General features: G+C 36.6%; 1 protein-coding gene across 6 annotated transcripts in view; it reads right to left on the reverse strand.

Moving 5' to 3' along the window:
- The window catches only part of TUSC3 (tumor suppressor candidate 3), a 255,626-nt gene that overhangs the window by 194,241 nt on the left and 40,143 nt on the right, over nucleotides 1-21,242 (reverse strand). Inside the window, exon 1 of one of the 6 annotated variants that reach the window (XR_015548830.1) lies at nucleotides 18,976-19,053. The exons of the other annotated variants lie outside the window; for them this stretch is intronic. The gene's annotated coding sequence lies outside the window, so the exon portion shown is untranslated. Of the gene's footprint in view, nucleotides 1-18,975; nucleotides 19,054-21,242 lie in introns of those variants that run through there. 6 annotated transcript variants of the gene reach the window in all.

The raw sequence follows: 21,242 nt of genomic DNA on the forward strand, positions 1-21,242 counted from the left end.
CGTAGCCCTTGGTCCAAACACCCATTTCAACGCATCTGTGGCAGGAGAATTATTCTTTTTAAAACATTTGCTATTGGGGCTGGCCTGGTGGTGTAGTGGTTAAGTTTGCGCACTCTGCTTTGGCTGCCCAGGGTTTGCAGGTTCAGATCCCAGGAATGGACATACACACCGCTTGTCGAGCCATGCTGTGGCAGGTGTCCCACATATAAAGTAGAGGAAGATGGGCACAGATGTTAGCTCAGAGCCAATCTTCCTCAGCAAAAAGAAGAGGATTAGCAACAGATGTTAGTTCAGGGTTAATCTTCCTCACACACATACAAAAAAATTTGCTATTATGACCAGAGACAGCAGCCCAGGGTGAAAGTTGACCATTAAAACTTGGAAGTAATGTGTACATAAAGTCCCATGTTTAGTGCTAACGTTCATTTGGCAAAAATATTATAAAAAGTTTGCATCATTTAACATATAATGTTATATTAAAAATACCACGTATGTTAAGGCACGCAATATGGATACATAGTGGTACAACTTTTCAAGGTCACACTAATAATACACATAAAACTTTAATGTGCGTACCCTTTAGTACAGCAATACCATTTCTAAGAATTTATCCTAAAGAAATCAATCAGACAAGGCACACACGTTCATGTAAAAGGATATTCATCGCAGCACTGTTTATAACTGCAAACATTTGGAAATAATATGTGTGCCTATGAAAAGGAGATTCATTAGATCATAATGCGCTATGAAATAGAACACTACTATAGTCATTTAACAAGATGAGACAAACTTACCTAAAAGGACATTCACAATTTACCTTTAAGTAATCCAAAACGATTACTTATCAGAACACTGTGTCAAGTACTATTTCATATTTTAAAAATACATGTGTGTGCCTATTCACTCAACTTATTTTACATACATGCTAAATATCTGAAAGAATATATAGAAAATTGATAACAGTTTATTTCTATAAGAGAAGATTACAGGGGTATGTTTATTTCTATTTTATAAACGTCTATGTTGTTTGAAATTTTTCCCCATATTACCTTATTAACAATAGAACAACAGTTACTGCCAAATGCAAAAAGACAGTGAGAGAGACATCCAAAAAAGAGTAGCTAAGAAACAAGAATTCTGACTCCTCTAGGGAGAAATACTGAACACAGGCAGGTGTGGCATCAGTTACTGCAGGCCTCTTGGCTGTTCCTAGACTAGTCTTCCCATCCACTGATTGATTCCACCCTCTTAGAGGCTACGCTCCCTTCACTTCAGTCTAATCCTTACTTTGGTCAGGTTGGTACTGGACAAAATGAGGACATTTCATTCTATTCTACTTGCACAGTTACTACTACATTCATCTTTATTGATGAACACCTTAGTTCATTTCAGCAAAAATGACCTGGAGTATGTATCAAAAGTTATTCTTCAATAACCAGGATTTTACGTATCTCTTTACCAAGAAACTGAAGAAAGCAATCCCAGATATTTCAAATCTAATTTACTGAACCATTAGAGAGAAGAGATACAAGAAACCAATATAAGCCCAATGAATAAAACCATTTTCCTGGGTCTAGTAAAATAAAGTTTTGGGCTTTTCTGGTGATAAACATGCCAGAAATGGACAAATTTAGGGCTATTAAGTTATTGCAGAGTAACACAGCCCTAACCACATTAATAGAGTTTCCATTCCCTACCATAAACATCAACCACAACCACTGTTCAAGGCTTACTTTTGCAATCTAAACAGAAAAGCAAAAAGCAAATAAATCCTTGCATTAATTACAAAATAATCAATTATTTAATTATGTACTCAAGTAACCGATATGTACCTGGAGCAAATGACGAAGTTAATCCCCTTTTCAACTAACCTATCTGTGGACAATTTCTTTTTTATTACAATGTTTATTTATAACTATAATATTTTCTTATCATAATCATTATTCTAAGAATTTTGAGAACTGTTCTAATTCAGAAAAGTACAAAGAATAACAAAGCAAACACCTATGGACCCACTATCTATAAATGACAATATCACTGAGGCAGGTTAGTTTGTTTGTTTGAGGTTTTTTTTTAACATAAAAAATTAAAATATAACAGGTATATCTGAACTCTTTTATCCCATCTTATTCACTTCTCTCCCATTCAGGTGAAAGTATTATTTCTTTCAAATCTGTCTTTATATCTATACAGATACAAACACAAAAAGGTACATAAAATCATACACAATACACAATATGATTTTATATGTTTTTTAATTTGCATAATGTTCTCTTCCAATAACATATTGAAACTTTTGTCTGTGTGTGTGTGTGTGTGTGTGTGTGTGTGTGTTTTATGAGGAAGATCAGCGCTGAGCTAACATCCATGCTAATCCTCCTCTTTTTTGCTGAGGAAGACTGGCTCTGAGCTAACATTTATTGCCAATCCTGCTTTTTTTTCCCCAAAGCCCCAGTAGATAGTTGTATGTCATAGTTGCACATCCTTCTAGTTGCTGTATGTGGGAGGCGGCCTCAGCATGGTCGGAGAAGCGGTGCGTCAGTGCGCAGCCGGGATCCGAATGGGGCCGCCAGTAGTGGAGTGCGCGCACTTAACCACTAAGCCACAGGGCCGGCCCCATATTTAAACTTTTAAGTCAAAGTTTTGTTTTAGAATCCTATGCATGTTAACACATATAGGTATAATTCATTTGTTACCATTGCTGTAGAACATCCCATCATATTAATATATCACCTTAAATTTTTCCATTTCTCAACAATAGTCATACAGGTTTTTCCCATTTATTTATTTTTAATTCTTAAAAACAACGCTACTCGGGGCCAGCCCAGTGGCGTAGCGGTTAAGTGCGCACACTCCGCCGTGGCGGTACACGGTTCGCAGGTTCGGATCCTGGGCGCACCACTCGTCAAGCCATGCTATGGTGGCATCCCATATAAAGTAGAGGAAGATGGGCACGGATGTCAGCCCAGGGCCAATCTTCCTCAGCAAAAAGAGAAGGATTGGCATTGGATGTTAGCTCAGGGCTAATCTTCCTCACCAAAACAAAAACAAAAACAAAAAAAAAACAATGCTACAGGGGCCAGCCCCATGGCACAGTGTTTAAGCCTGGCGCACTCCACTTCAGTGGCCCGGGTTCGGATCTCCAGGGCAGACCTACACCACTCATCAAGCCATGTTGTGGTGGCAACCCACATACGAAATAGAGGAAGACTGGCACAGATGTTAGCTCAGGGCTAATCTTCCTCAAGCAAAAATAAAGAGGATTGGCAACAGATGTTAGCTCAGAGCGAATCCTTCTCACAAAAATAAATGCTATCATCGTGAGCACTGTTCACGGGTGAGAGACTCTTGCTACAAGGGTTCTTAAACTGGGTCTCCACAGCTTCCATAATTAGAATTCAGAGAAAGCATGACCTTGAACACGGGAAAAAAACAGTCATTTTCACTAATCTCACTAATATTTAACATTTCAAATATAAAGGGAGACAACAAAACACAGTACAGTTAACAGTACCTGTGACTTTGTAACCCACAGAAATCATGGATAGTTTCCTATTCCATTCCATTTGTTGCTGACAGCACTAGATATTGTTTACATTCATCACAACTTTGAAATTACAACAGTTATCAGAACTGTCATTAGCTTCTTGTTATAAAATGACTTCACAAAGAAACATATATTAGTTATCACATTTTTTAATATTTTGATAACTATATTGAAATATAGTTATCTTCTGTATTTCTATATATCTTATTTGTTTAAAAATTTTGTGAAGAAGTGTATAACCTTCACCAGACTGTCAAATTTGCCCACGGCACACAAAAAAGTTAGTAACCAACTGCAAGAAATTGCCAAATTGCTTACCCAAACTAATTATACCAATTTACACTCCCACTAGCAATGTATGAGCTCTCATTTTCCCACATCCTTATCAACACTAGAACTACCAGACTTTATAAATTTTTTCCAGGCTGATGGGTAACAAATGGCATCTCAATCTTCTTGTAATTTTCATATCCCTGATGATCAACATTATATGCAGTTTAATATGTTTATTAACCACTCAAGTTTCTTCTATGAACTGCCTGTTCAGATCATTCATCTATTTTTCAATTGAGTTGTCTTTTCTTATTAATTTATAGTAGTTATTTATTAGTAATTAATTAGTAATGTATTAGTAATTAATATTAATCATTTGCATGAGTGGCAACTATCTTCTATCATCTAACACTTGACATATAATTTTATTTATGGTGTCTTTTGTCATACAGATTTTGTTTTTTTAATGTGGTCAAATTCAATCTGTTGCTTTACAATCTGTACTTCTTTGTGTCTTCTTTGAAAAGACCTTCTCTACTCTGATGTCATAAAATAGTCTCCTAAACTAATAGCATTAAAGTTTTATTTACTTTATTTACACTTAGGTTTTTATTTCTGTTCTTTTTATTTATGGTTTGAGGAAATGATCTAATTTTATTTTTCTATGGATCACTTTAATTGCCTTTTTTCTTTGTATAAAACAAATACAATTAATAACAATAAAAGTAATAACAATAGCTAACATAGCTTGAACTCTACTATATTCTAGGCACTAACAGATACTGTGTGTGTGTGCATGCACACTTACAAAGATCAGGCAATTTGCACAAGATCACCAAGATAGTACTTGTGCTGTCTGACTGCAAACGCTGTGCTACTGACCACAGACCACTGCATTACCTCCTCTTTCCCCATGAGAAACTGCCTCTAAATAAGCCCAACAATACTTCTAACAAGTGAGTGTAAAATGTGAAGATGTAAAAGATACAATCCATTTGACAAATTGTGGGGAAATAAAACCTACTAAACATTTTTCATCATACCTGTATTAAAATTCATGTAATGGAATTTTTTTCCAGAGAAATCAAATTTTATCATATATTCTACACAGAGTCCACAGGAAATAAGTAGTTCTGTGTGAACAGCAGGTAATAAAACACTACAGATTTACTAGTAAATGAAGCTCCATATAATACAAATTGTAACGTAAGAGTAAACACTGGTATTGCATTTCAGTTAATTCTGGAAACTAAAAAACTAACCACAATATCATTGGAATAAATCCTCATATAGTATATGCAGACAAAGCAAATATCTTCATAAAAACTGGTATGAAGAACATCACAAAATGCAGTAAATGTGTATCGATTCTTATAAGGTTACAAGTAGTCATAGTGCGAGTGGAAAAACAAATATCTCAGAGGGAAAAACTGGCCCAAAGCACACAGCAATAAATTGAAAGAATTCTAACAACACGACGTTCATACATGCAAATGTTTCAGTTAGTGTAATGTGTATCACAATTGAAAAAATATAAATTCCAATAGAAATTCATATTTTAATGACTGTTGTAGCTACAAAAATAGTAGCAGAAATAGAAAACATACAGCACATTTTTCATCCTCAAATCTAGAAAAATCATCATTCCCAAGGTCTCAAAACCCATCATTCCCTCAGAAACTAAGGCAAGCTCTTTATCAGTAGCATTCACTACATCAGAACCATCACTATCTTCAAAACGTATCTTTCTACTTCCTTCACAAAGTCTCCTGAGATATAGCTTAAAGCTAACATTAAAGCCCCCACTGCTGCAAAACCACAGATTTTATAAGTGGATAATAATAAATTTAAACAGAAAGTCTCAAATTTAAATCTAAACTGTTACAGAAATAACCCAAGTTCTAGCTCTAATCAGGCAATAGATTATTGTGTGGCCTGTGGCTTATTTTTCAAGAAACAAAAAATTCTCCATAGAATGGGACCTCAGCTTACTCAAAAGTTTTGGGTTGCCAGGCCACGCCACTAAGTGGGAGCATCGCCCCTATGTTCTTTCTTGCTCAGTGGGCTAGCCTCTCTCCCCAAATTCCTTCAATCTACGAACGTCTTGCTTCAAGTACTGTGACCTTCCATCCCTAGGAGTGCACACTGGTCACAGAATTGTTTGGGGAAACTTTTTTTTTTGGGGGGGGTGGGGGTTAATGCATTTTATACACTGCCAAATACAAACATAAAGTAGCCACTATAATTAATGAATATATATAAATACTGCTTATTAAAATAATAGTCCTCTGAAATAGGTTACAGTCTCATCCTCACAAGAATCTTTTGGTTAGTAAACCCTCTTTAGGCTTGCTACCAATGCATACTATGATAACAAATACACTGATGACCTTTTACAAAGTTAGCTCATATTTTAGAGTTCTACAGTGTTAAAGACTTGCAGTTTAAATTACTTCTCTTGATTTCAGTGAACCTGTGGTTTTTCCTACTGAAATGGCAAAAAACGTATTTCCACTAAATACGTAAGGCATTTAACACACCAGCTATAGACATAAGTTCTCAATATGTATAATTACTATTATTAAGTAATTCAGACTAATTTCTATTGTTATGAAGCAATTTCACATTGATATTCCATTTAGCGAATCTACCACAGACAAAATTCTTTTATTAGCAAGATCAACAACACTAACAAACACAAAAAAGTTCAGAATCTATAGCAGGTAGCTGAACTATATTCACTGAGAGGTTCAAGAAGAGAGTGATTTCAGTTCTTAACGTATATGGCAAAACAATCTCTCACATCTCACAACCACTACTGAGTCACCTCCTCAAACGTTCATGTATGTTTATCCCCCTCCCCCATGGCCCAGCCAGTTCATTTTAATTTGTACCACATCAAGACAAAACAAACAAAAATAAAAATATCTTCCATATGCCTAACAAATTTAAGGGTCACAATAATGATAAAACTTGATCAAGGAAAAAAAATTATACTCAAACTATAAAAATCATAACCCATCTCTAATTCTCCTTAAAGTTAATTAATATCCTTTTTACTCCTCAAGCCTACTTAAATCCTAATCAAACCTGCTTATCCTTAAATACAAGCATTTCTGGAATTTTTTCTAATTTAATCACTCAACATTTTTCTTAATTACTATTCCTACAGCAATATTATTTTCTTTTCGTTTCAATGTAAATGTCAGTATTCCCCTCACTTCCAGTTAAATGTTCTTCCATGGATTAACTTTAGTTTTCTAATAGAAAATATATTTAGACAACAAATTAGAATTTTGTAGGTCAAACAAATGCTTACAAAATAATTCTTACAACAAAAGCATTGGCAGCATGTACCTATATATGAAATCTTGTCCTACCATACTAAAATTATACATCTTTAAGAGGAAAATTATAATATAAAAATGAAAATACTGATTATTTCATTAAGAAGAAAAGATGTCCTAAATGATAAGCATAGACTAAATATCAAATCAATAGTAAAATTTGAATTATATTTGTACATTGGTTAAATAAAGAATATTTTACTTTAAATTAACCGACTGAAAAACTTGCTGTAAACCTATTTTAAAGTATAGAAATAAAAGAAGATGGAAAAGCTACTTCAGGACTTCTATGTATGGCCCAACATGCAATGGAACAAAATATAATGTTAGTTTTGATTAACTATAAAATAAAGCAAAACTTATTAACAAAATAACACATCTCTAGGTTGCAATAAACTTAAAGGTCATCTAACTCAAGCAAAATTTCAGTAAAAAGGGATATAGCATCATGAAACTAAAGTATGTATGAACAAGAAATGCCAGAGGTAAAACTTCTAATGTATTAATTAAACATTTGAGTGGAGTGTTGGGGGGAGGGTACTATATATTATATATATAATATATATATTATATAGATTATAATGACAGGAATTACACAAAATCCCAATTTATATTATACTCTCTGAATCCCCCTTCAGCCAGATTTATTCAACCAGAAACGTGAAGTTTGGAAACAGCTACATGTTCATAGCAATTATTTATCTTAAACCTAGAAAGCACAACTTTATATGAAAAGCACTTTGAAACTATCAATGATAGGCCACAGAATAAGTGTTTTTTATCTGTGAGTGTGTGTGTGTACATTTATAAATGATAAATAAACATTTACTATATACGATCATCTAAAAATAATGCACAGTATCAACTAAAGAGTTTTTACCCCTATTACCAAATTAGAATTCCAATTGCTCTAAAACTCTAGGTCACACTTATTTCTGACAGATGATGAAGAGGACAAGTTAAGATTAGGCACATGCTTTCAGTACATATCCTTAATTCCAATGTCAGATATCTGGTCATCATTTTCCAAGAACACATTCACGAAGGTTTTTCTAACTAGTGTCAGTTTAATTTCAATCTCTATTTAGCTTATTATACATATCACATGTTCTAGTATTATAAAACTAATACTTTAGATGTTAGGTTGTTAGTATTTCATAGGCTTGATCATTTAAAAAATGATTTGCAAAGAATTTTATTTAACTCAAAGTTCACTGTGCTGGAGAGAATAATTTAAAGAAAAAGAAAGAGGAAAAGAAACACATGAATTTACTCAATAAATTATCAAGCACACTGAGAAACTGAAACTAGCAACTAATATTTCAGGAACCCAGTACCTAATAGGCCCAAGAACAGTACAAAGTTTACTTTCAAAAAGCAGTTTCCCAGATTATACTCAGAAAAACCAAAGTATATTGGTTCAGACCTCCTAGGCGCAAAGGGACACTGGGTGTTCTAAATCAGTGTAGACAATTCCTGGGTTGGTCTGAGAGAGACTTAAATTACCACTATTGACATCTGCAACAAATCGCTGTTATTAAGTTAGGTCCTCTTCATACCGTTATGATTCTGACCTTGAGCAAGGTGCTACCTCATCTCCATATTTCACTTTTCATTGTATTTCTGACCTCTTCCTACCTCGCTACTGAAGCGAGGTACCTGAGGGTTACCGCAGATACTCAATAAGCAATTTGCTGTTTTCCTGTTTAACTTGAGGGGTGACTCAGGGGTCTCAAAGATTCGTGAGCTTGCTTTGCAGAAGAAAGAGAATACCTTTGGGGAGGTTGCAATCACCGGGTAGGCAGATGGACGGCCCCCAGCAGCCACTGACACCCAGAAATCAGATTGCCCAAGGGCCTATCAGGAGTGACCCCTTTGTTTCTCCAAAGCTCCCCCTGCCAAGCCCCTTAGCTCTATTAAAAAAACCTTGCTTTCTGCTCTTGTGAAAGTGGATTTGAGTGAACCCAGGCTCCCATCTTCTCGTTTTGGCCAATTCAAATAAATCTTTCTCCATCTCCAAGCACCTATGTCTCAGTGTTTGGCTTACTGCACATCGGGCAACAAGAATTTGAGATTCAGAGGTTCAGTAACACCATCCCCGTTGACATTCTCAGGCAACAATTCTTCCTTCTGCTAAGCTGATCCAGTTTCTCCTAGTCTTCCACAACCAGTTATTTACTTTCAACTGCTACCTGACCAAGCTTTAAATTGGACTATAAACCCTGTCACCTATGGCACAGCTTCCATCACAAACTGTGGGACACTTTACTGTGTTAAACTAAAAAATATCCTCTATTATTTGAAGCAATAATTGAGTATAATTAGAAGATATTTATTTCATGAAATTCAGGGAAGGAAGGAAAAAAGTTATGAATAATAAAACTATATTCAGTCCCAACCAAAAAACTACATCTACTCCTTTAAAGTAATGTAAATTCTCCCAAAGCCTACACCATATAGCTCACTTTCAGAAGCTCTTTACAAGTCAAGGAAATTTGGGATTTTACAGGGAAAGTGTAACTGTAATTGATAAATGAGGACATTAGCATAATAACAGAATGTATAAAAATTAAGTCAACAACTTATAAACAGTGTATCCCATAATTAGCCTACAATTACTAATAGCATAAGGCATAGTAACTGAAGTTTCCAATAATTTTTTAGCAAAACACTCCTAAAAACATGGTTTACTATATTTTTCTTTCTGTGAGCAATTATGAAAATAAAATCAACTTTAAAAAAGACATCCAGGGGCCAGGCCGGTGGCACAGCAGTTAAGTTCCTGTGCTCCGCTTCTACAGCCCAGGGTCAGGTTCAGATCCTGGGCATGGATCGACCCACCACTTGTCAAGCCATGCTGTGGTGGTGTCCCATATAAAGTAGAGGAGGATGGGCAGGGATGTTAGCCCAGGGCCAGTCTTCCTCAGCAAAAAGAGGAGGATTGGCAACAGATGTTAGCTCAGGGCTAATCTTCCTCACACACACAAAAAAAACACATCCACTTCAGAAACTTCATCTCATTATTACAAATAAATTATATGCTCCTGTGGGAGATCAATGGCCACCCTGAAATATATCTTTTTACCTTGATTATTTTCTCTGATGGACATTTGACCTCCCCCAACTTGCCTAGAGAATTTAACATAGAAGGCCTGTTTCAGGAAGGAGTTACTATCATATGATGGCTGTAATATAATTTAAAATAGATCTTACAATAGGAAAGTCACCAACAAGCCCATCTTATCAAAAATTCTGTCTCTCCCAGCCCACATTCTCTATGTGGCCCTGAAAAGAGTTGCCAGACAAACATTTACATTTATAAGGGAAATCTCCATTTGCAAAGGTATCTCCCGCTCTGTATTAGGAACGAGAGGGATGGGCTTATCTGTGGAAATTCATCAGTACAGAAGGAGATGACTTAAATCTGCATACTCTTGATTACTGTAATTTCTGTCTCCCTCCCCATCCCCAACATCCTCCTTTGTCTTTAGCTGAAGATAGTATTTAAGACGAGAATCTCTGCCATTGTGTGGAGAAACTCAGTTTCCCTGGTTTCTCCCATGTATACATGTTATTAAACTTGGTATTATTTTCTCCTGCTAACCTGTCTTTTTAATTATTTGGCCAGCCATAAGAACCTTAAGGGAAAAGGGCAGAAGGGGATTCTCCCTCTTCCCCAACATTCCCAATTGGGAACATGTGATTATAAAATGTAAAGGAATACTTAGGTTTTTAAATGCCTCTTGTGAACTCATTTTGAGAAAATAAAGGTTATATTACTTTAGGTGAGAGATTAGAAAACTGCCAAACTAAGTCTAGGGAATACTAGCTATCACCTTGGAACTATTTTACAGAAAACCTTAATTTTAAAGACATGGAGAAATATGTTAAAGACATACCCTTGGAACCTTTATTATTCAACTGGTCAAATTACAGTCATTCGCTAAAATCAGTAACTCCCTATAGCATACCTTGAACTTATTAAGATTGTCATTTTAATTCTGACAACAAAGACAGATGAAGTATAACCTGTAAGGCTAAAAGCACTTGTTTTAAGTCTTTGATTTCCATACACATACTAGAAAAAACCTTGACTTACTGAATTTTTCAGACAACTTCAGAGAAATATAAAGTTAAATGAGTGCTACGTTGTATCGCACTAGGCTTAAAAACGACTAACTCCCTTACCCAGTGAAACAAAAATAACTTTTAAATATTATTTAACTTTTAAATGTTAAAAGTAATTAAGAACATAATTATCTCCTAGCCACGCCTATCAAAATAATGGTTCATACTATTATGAAATGTTAGCAAGAGAGGGCTTTAAATTTCTGATCCAACTATTTAATTTTGCAGGTGAGGAATTCTAGAGAATGTCAGAGAAGAAAAGTTACTTCCCAAAGTCTGGCAGCCAGGTAATGGCAAAGCCATTTTTCAAGCTCAGGCTTCTTATACAAAATCCAAGATTCTGTGCTGCCTCTATCATTGCCACTAAAAAATAACAAATTCTTCTTGAGATAAAATCAAATTTATTTAAAATATGTAATTCCAGTTCTCTCAGAATACACATGCAATCATTTAGAGAGGGCAAAATTTACTACTCTTTTTAATTTGATATCAGGATGATTAAACATTTCATTAATAATGGTGGGGGTAAAAATCTCAAACTTCTTCATTTGATAGATCAATAATAAGATGTATCTTCACAGAGGAGAAATCAACAGAATAATCTACAAGTATTTTGGAAGTGGTGAGGGTATGTAACTTTTCATACCCCTAGACATATGGAAATCAGTCACATAGAGTCAAGGAGGAGAGGTCCACAGAAGAGTGAGCGTGGGAATGTTTCCCATGTCAGGATCACCATAACACTTGAAGAAGCAAAACACTAAAATCTAAAGAAAACAAAGACGTGAAAAATAACAAAGCAAAACTCTACCATTAGTGTGGAGAAAAACTACTAACTAGAAAGTAGCTCTCTTTTTCTATTCCATCTAGTACACCCAAATACATATACTAAATTAGTAATTATATAACAAAAATCTCAAGATTTAGAGAAACAAACATATGAACCTGATTACATGTAATAAAATATTTTTCGATAAATTGAAAAGAAAATCCAGGACGACTAATTTTAAAATTTAAATATCCATAAATGTCATCTATCATCTATTTTATTAAAATACAATAATATGTGGCTGCCTAAATACTAAGTCAGAGGCTTTTAACAGAACATTAATAGAGTTGGGTCTAACTCAAAATTTAAACGGTAATCAGAAATTAGAGATATATTATGAAGTGAAATCTATCCCACCAACAGGAGCAAGTTTACCTTAAAGAAAGCTAAAGTTTATTACTTCTTTCCTATTCCTTACTAGATACAGTGAGATTTTATACTCATTTGCTCCTACATGGAAGTAGTTTTGTTTTTTTCAACTTTTGCAAAAGAGATTCTAGAATCAGAAGACTTCCAATCATGTCTCGGCTCAACAATGAACTAACAGTGGAACACTGACTATATTACTTAAGTTCTCTAAGGCTGTTTCCTCATCTGTAAGATGATGATGATGATGATGATGATGATGATGATGATGATGATGATGATGATAAGTGATCTACCAAGATCAATTTACCAAAATCAAACCACATCCTCATATTAGCCTATTCTATTCTCTAAGGCAGTGCTTCAAATCCTTTATGGGCAATGCGGATCACCTCAGGATCTTGTTAAAATGCAGATTCTGAAAATGTCTGAAATGTGAGTCTAAGATGATGCAGTTAACGGCCCAGGTGAAGCTGATGCTGCTAAACCATGAACCAGACTTTGAATGGCAATGGTCACAATACTGGCAATTTTAGAACAATTACCTGGGGGGAAAAAGGTTTTGTCTCTAAAGCAAAAAATTATGATCTGTGTTAACTCAAAAATAATGGTTATAATTTAAAAAATCTCAACGATAATGAATTTAGAACATTTTAAAAATAATAGCATAAATATGCCATTTACACATAATTATGCCACGAATACCATTAACTTCTTATACCATCTTTGGTAACACAGTTCAAGTGAGAGACTAAGTTATCTAAGTGTCAGTTCTATCAAAAGGCATGAGTAAAACAGCCTCTACAACTTTACTTGGCTATTCTATTCAAGTACTTAAAACCCTACTGTGAGAAATCTTCCTTTGGGCATGTCTCTGGGTAGCAGAGGGAAACAAGATTTAATAAGGTCTATTCAAAAAAACATGGAGATGTCACTTAAGTATGAATGGTGGATCCTTTTTTTTTTAATATAAAAGAAATAGTAACAAAACTGAATGTTATAACAACACATTAAACGGAAATGGTAAGTTTCTGGAAAGCTAACATATCCAGAAAAAAACTTTTTTAAAAAATAAACTCAAGATCAGGATAGATACAGAAAAAGCAGTATAAGGAATAAAGTCTGAAAGCATTTTCATTAGTTTCAATTTTGTGCCATATTTAGCAGTAAACCAAAGCATAAGTAGTTAAAATCTGAAAATACAGCCAGTTGATCATCATGAAATTTTTCTTAATTGTTTCAGCACAAGATGAAACACAGCTGTTGTAATGGAAAAAAATGAGGCCAAAGGGAGTCTGGAAAACTTCCTATTAATGGAAGCAGTGATTTTCAAAGTATAATCCCTCAACCAGCAATAGTTCTCAAACCTGAGCACGCTTCAGAATCACTAGAGGGCTTTTTTTTTAAATTAAGAGTTTGCAAGTCAGTAGATCAGTGCAGCCCAAGAATTTTCATTCTAACAAGCTCCTAGTAATGCTGAAAGCTGCTGGTCTAAGGACTACACTGAGAACCACCACAGTAAACTAATGTTGGCATCAGTTCAATACCTACGAACTCTCCTCCCCAGCTGCTGCCCATGTCAGCCCAGGCTCCACAGCAATCCAGGGGTTCGGCCTGGAATGATATATAATATTTGGCACCCAGATGACCTGCCTCCTACTTCATAGAGAAAAGTGAAGCAGTGTTGCATAAACCTCTTCAACTTCTCACCCCAAATTATCTTCATCCACACTAATTACCTCTAGTCCTCCCGATCTGGAGGTACGTGTCATGCATGGATCTGAGGAAACCCCTTTACTTGTGTTCCAAGAATCTAATCATTCCAAGACCTTGATTAATCATTTAGCCCAGGACCTTGATCAATTATTTAGCCCTCTGCTACCTCACCCTCATATCTTCATCTTACCTATTGGCTCCTACTGATATTCTTCCCATAGACAAGTTCTAGTCTCTCCCATTAAAAAAAAAAACAAAAAACAACTCCTCCTTTGAATTCATATTTACTTCTAGTTAACTGTGTTCTCCTCCATCCCCCTACTGTTAAAAAGGTAATCTGTCCATTTGTTTTTACCTTGAATTCACTCCTTAACCCAAAATATTCAATCCTCCATACTTACCACTCACTTAAACTGTTCTTGACAAACTAAAAATGAACTAACAAATCTGATGGATACTTTTCTGGCTTTACTTCATTGAACATAACATTAGACACCATTAATCATTCTCTCTTTAAAATGTTTTTCCTAGTTTCTGAGACAGCATACTCTCCTAGTTCTCCTCGCTACTTCTTCTCAGCCTTCTTCAGGTTTTCTTAAGAATTCTGTTTTCCCTGACCATCTGCTATCTTCATTCCATATGAATTCTCTGGGTGATCTCATCTACATTCATGGCTTTAACTATCAGCTTACACATTTGTAACACCTACTATGGATCCCAAGTCTATATCTTTCTCTAGAACCCTAAATGAAATTGCCAAGGACCTCAAATGCCACGTGTCTAAAGTTGAACTCGTGTATACCCATAGAGTTCCCACACCTGTATTCCTAATGCTAGTGAATTCATCAGCTGCCTAAGCCGGAAATACAGAATCCGTTCTACAGTCCCCATTCTCCTCTATTCTTTTTACCCTAGGTAGCCATTCCACTTCCTAAATTAATGTTTGACTCTATCCCTTTCCCTCCATTCCTTTCACCATAATAACAGCAGCCTTCCATTATCTCTTCCAAACTAGTATTTTCAAAGCCTTGATCAGCCTTTATTTTAAGTCTTATATTTAAAACTCCACCAACCTCCAATCCCTTCTACACTACTGTATGTTAATCTTTCTAAATGCAGATATGTAGTGTCTCACATATCTGTATATTATCCTTCAACATCTCCACATCTCCTACAATATAAATTTTAAATGGTTTGAATAGTATTTCAGACCCTTCAAGCCTTGGCTTCCATTTATACCTGTCCAGCCTCACCTCATGTTAATCCCAACAGAACCTTGCACATGCAAAAGGCCCCACTATGTGAAATTCCCTGAACTCAGATTTTCAGATTGTCGTACTTTTGTGAATTCTGTTCTCATCACCTGGGATTCTCCACTCATGTCCCTTCACAACCACCCCATCCACACATACACACACACACTCCATATCCAACCCGCAGACTTTATCAACATGTCTAGCTCCTCCTCATTAGTCAAGACTAAATTCAGTCAATTACCTAAATCTGAAGCCTTTCCAGTTCTTACCACTAAGAGACACAGACTTATTCTTATCAGGTCATAAAATGGATCTACCTAGCACTTATCATACTGCTGTTGTTACTTTTTATATATGTCTCTGAATGGGATATACCTTCTTCACCTTTAGATTCCCCCTAAACTTGTAAACACCTGTAAGAGTGGCAGTACTCATTTAATAAGTGATGAGTAAATAAATTAATCAAAACTGATAAAAGAATTATAAGACAATTCTTATATAGAAGTGGAATCTTTTCCCCCTTTTGCAATATAATACAAAAAGAAAGAAAACAAAACATTCCTATCCTCCTTGAACAGCTTGCCTGTTAAGTCAATGCTTTGCTGAGATTATCAATTTTACAAATACTCACTGACACAGCAATACATTTGTCCTCTCTCTAGTTACTAAAATTAACTATAATAATATGTTTATGAGTTCATAAGTGAGAATATGTTAAAGCAATATTAAATAAGTTTAACATCAATGAAGCCTCTAAATATTTTTAACTCCCACAAAAATATTAAAGTTATGCCACTGTATTTGATCACACTTCCCATACGTAGCTGTTTTTAACAGTATTTTCTTACAAAATGCTGCCCCATTAGTAGAGAGGACAATCTAGTTACACCATCTGTCTTGAGATTTGATTCAGCACTTCCGCTCACTAAGGTGATATTCCCCTTCGTTCTCATTCCTGATTCTTCTTTCCTAAAACTGTATCCTCAGTTAAGAGAAGTCTCTTCTCAAATAAGAGGGTTTTTTTGATTTAGAAGATATAAATGGTTCATGCTTCTTATAACATACCCTTTTAAGAGTTGTCCAAGAAAGACAACCAAAAAAATTCCATGTTTTTGAAACCCCATTACTAAAGAATATAATCAGCACTAGAGTAGATGTATTTTAATTAAACCTCCCACACAATGTGGCATGTACAATATCTGACAATTGATCACCAAAGGTGAACACTTCTTGTAAAAATTAGCTTGCTATCTCACCAGGTGGCCGATTTAATTTTAAAACAGTAATAATATTTCAAACTTCTTCCTCACATTAAGTGCATATATTTAGCCATGTAATATCCATCCACTAGACCTAGTTTTACCCTCTGGAGCTAAAAATAATACGTCTTAACCATAGAAGATACATTTTAAAAAATTCAAAGGGAACAACTATGCCAAGTTACTTCCAATCTTCCCGCCATGTAATATGGCCTTCACTCTTGACAATCACTGTCAGTCTTCTCTACACTGGCTCTATCTTTCAAATCTAAAGTGAGTTTTATTTGCTCTCCGTTTTATTACAATGTGACTATGAATTTATTTAAACAAAAACAACACAACTTGGAAGAGAATCCAAAATAGTACCGAATACTATAATTATTGTGATTAAATATTAAATGTTTAATTAACTACAATTAGAAAAATCAGAGCACTACATTTATATTTGTAAAGTACTTAAAACAGTGTCTGTCACATAGAACATAAGTACTACATAACTACATATTTGACAAATAAATAAAATTAACCAAACGACTGTGCATCATCTTTATAGCGATAAAGAACTATATCTGAAATGTGTGTGTGTAACCACATGTAAGGATAGTTAACCTATGTGATACTCAATTTTTAAAACATTTTTACTTTCTTAAGTATAAAATTGTTAAAAATTGAAGTTTAAAAACCTGCCAAAAATTATAGAGCACTATTCCCACTCTACATTATAACCCAAATTAGAATCACAACATCATTACAATCAAGAGACGCTACAGAGAAATTCTAAAGCATCTTCAGAAAAAAATTCCCTCTTCAACTTCCCAGGATGGGATGGAATGTAGAGCAGATCACAGGAAAAAGGAAACCACGTCAGCAGTGACTACTACTCCTACCGGAAATTTCATTGCTGTTAACTTATTAAATTGACATTACTTAATACTTCCTAGCTCAAGTCAGAAAACACATTTTAGGAATGTGAGGAAGCATAGCCTAGAATGTATCTTAATGCAGCAGCAGCATCAAGTCTTGTTTCTTTCATAATTGTTTGCAATTGGTGTTTAGAATAATCTAATTTTTGGGAGAGGCATAATTTTTTTTTATTTTATTTTATTATGGTAAGAACAGTTAACATCAGATCTACCCTCAACAAAATTTGAAGCGTATAATACATTATTGTTGACTACAGGTTCAATGTTGTACAGCAGATCTCTAGAGCTTATTCATCTTGCTTAACCGAAATTTTATGCCTGTTGATTAGTAACTCTCCATTTTCCCCCTCCCCACAGTGCCCAGAAACTACCATTTCACTCTTTGATTCTATGAATTTGACTATTTTAGATACCTCATATAAGTGAAATCATGCAGTATTTGTTTTTTGTTGACTGGCATTTCATTTATCATAATGTCCCCATCCACGTTTTCATGTATTCTTTCTTTTTCAAGGCTGAATGTATATACCACATATTCCTTATCCATTCATCTGTTGATGGACATTAAGGGTGTTTCTACATCTTGGCTATTGGGAATAATGCTGCAACAAATATGGGGGTGCAGATATCTCTTTGAGATTCTGATTTCAATTGTTTTAGATAATCACCCAGAAGTAGGATTGCTGGATCATATGGTAGTTATATTTTTAATTTTTCGAGGAACCTCCATACTGTTTTCTATAGAGTCTGCACCATTTTGCATTCGCATCAACAGTATGCATTTCTATACGATAACAACAAACCATTTTAAAAGGAAATTATGAGAGGGAGTCAAGATGGCGGCGTAGGCAGACTCTGAACTCACCTCCTCCCGTGGACACAGCCAATTTACAACTACTCGTGGAAAAACTACCCCTGAGACAGAACTGAAAACTGGATAAGAGGAACTCCTGCAACAACGGACAATCCTAACTGGGGTAGAAGAGGCAGAGACTCCCTTCCGGAGAGGAAAAACGCCACCTTCACAAGCCGCCAGCTTCACGGCAGCCAGGAGCAGCTCACAGGTACGCAGCCTCCCTGGAGGCGCGGGGCCCTGAGCCGGGGAGCGCCCCCGCTGTGGGTATTTTGTGGACCCAGCACAATTGAGACCAGCAGCATAATATCTGACTTTGCTGCTACTAAAGCATTGGGTAGCACCCCCAGAAAACCCGGTTCACAAAGAAACTAAAACTGGCTCTTAAAGGGCCCGCGCACAAACTCACCCGTTCCAGAAAGCATCCTAAAATCACCAGAAAGAAAGGTGCACAGTGCTTCGGTGACAAAAGACTCACCTAATAGGCCCTGAGTGCATCTCGGTGAGGGGTGAGACCTCTCCAGGGACTGGGACATTGGCGGCGGCCATTGTTGTGGCCTGGTGTGAGCGTGCTGACACAGACGCCATTGGAGTTCTCCCTGAGACCTGCTAGCCCAGGGTCTGCTCCACCCGCTAGAGCACCGATTTAATCCAGCTCAGCCAGGGCAGGCAGCCCACCCTAGAGACTAGCCCCACCCAACAACAAGCCCTCAGGCAACGTGTGGGCCTGCATAGATTGGTGACTGGATTCTCTGCAGCCTGGCAACTGAGCTGACTTGAGCGGGGCAGGGTGTGCACAAGGAGCGGGTGGAGAGTGTGGGGCGGTGGCAGAGTGTGTGGGGCTCCCGCCGGGGAGAGACTGGGTCCACTTGGGAGGTCGGGCGCTCACACGGGGCAGGACTGTGTTGACTGTGTGTGTGGACCTGTGGGCGGCAGGGCTTCTCAGCCACAGAAGACTTGTACTTCTCAAAGACCCACATAGGAGGTTTGCTCCACCTTCCAAAACCTGAAACAATTGGGTGCTCCTGTGCCTGAGGCCAGCCCCACCCAGCTGCAATCCTCAGAGAGCTGACAAGAGACCTAATAGGCTAGAGGCTTACAGCAATTGTAAGGCCCTGAGCCTAACAACCTGCCACGTTGGGGGCCTACTCACTTAAAAGAAATACTGAAACACAAATGTGGTATTAGAACTTGCAGCCAACCGTGCTGGGGCTCCCCACAGCTGATAAAGAGACTGAAGGGCCCACAACAACTACAAGCAGCTGAGCATTACAACAGCTGGCCAGGAGCATAACTCAGCCTCCCTGGGCGCCTACAGGGAGAGCAAACAGGCCACAGCAGAAGGATACACGTAGCCCACATAGGGGTCACCCCTGGAACATTGAGAACTGAGGGAAGCACACTGGAAGCCTCCTAAGCCATCACTTACATAAGGTCACCTATCCAAGAGCAGGAGACGTAGCTGACCTACCTAATACGTAGACACAAACACAGGGAAAGAGGCAAAATGAAGAGGCAAAAGAATACATTCCAAGTAAGGGAACAGGACAAAACCCCAGAAAAGGAACTTAGTGAAACAGAAATGAGCAACCTACCTGACAGAGAGTTCAAACTAAGAGTGTTAAGGATGCTCACTGATCTGGGGAGAAGAATAGATGGACTCAGTGAGAATGTCAACAAAGAAATGGAAGATATAAAAAGAACCAATCAGAAATGAAGAATACAATACTGGAAATGAAAAACTCATTAGAGGGACTCAAAAGCAGAGTAGAGGATACAGAAGAACGGATCTGTGAGCTGGAAGAAAGACTAGAAGAAATTACCCAAGGTGAACAGGTAAAAGAGAAAAGAATTAAAAAGAGTGAGGACAGTCTAAGGGACCTCTGGGACAACATCAAGCGCACTAACATCCGTGTTATAGGTGTCCCGGAAGGAGAAGAGCGAGACAAGGGGGCAGAGAATCTATTTCAAGAAATAATAGATGAAAACTTCCCTAAACTAAGGAAGGAAACAGACATCCAGGTACAGGAGGCACAGAGAGCCCCAAACAAGATAAACCCAAAGAGGCCCACACCAAGACACATCATAATCAAAATGTCCAGAATCAAAGATAAAGAGAGAATCCTAAAAGCCGCAAGAGAATGTCAAGTTACATACAAAGGAAACCCCATAAGGCTATCAGCTGACTTCTCAGCAGAAACCTTACAGGCTAGAAGAGAATGGCATGATATATTTAAAGTGCTAAAAGGAAAAAACTTACAGCCAAGAATACTCTACCCAGCAAGGTTATCGTTCAAAATGGAAGGAGAGATCAAAATTTTCCCAGATAAGCAAAAATTAAAGGAGTTTGTCACCAAGAAACCAGTATTACAAGAAATGTTAAAGGGACTGATTTAAGGGGAAAAGAGAAGACCCCAAATAGGAAAAATTATCTATTTCCACGATTAGAACGTAATGGATACAAATGCACAAAAAAGAGGTTGGATATGATATCAAAAACATAAAAGGAGGGAGGAGGGTAGTTAAAGAGTACAGCTTTCAGACAGAGGTCAAACTAAAGTGACCATCAATTCTGTATAGAAGAAGTAAGGAACAGAGAAGGACTACTAAAACACTGAGGAAAAAAAAAAAAAGTTAAACAATGGCAGTAAGTACATACTTATCAATAGCTACTTTAAACGTCAATGGACTAAATGCTCCAATTAAAAGGCATAGGGTGGCTGACTGGATAAAAAAACAAGACCC

The sequence above is a fragment of the Ceratotherium simum genome, chromosome 28 (genome assembly GCF_057802395.1).
Source record: "Ceratotherium simum simum isolate JZ-2026a chromosome 28, ASM5780239v1, whole genome shotgun sequence".
Taxonomy (NCBI): domain Eukaryota; kingdom Metazoa; phylum Chordata; class Mammalia; order Perissodactyla; family Rhinocerotidae; genus Ceratotherium; species Ceratotherium simum.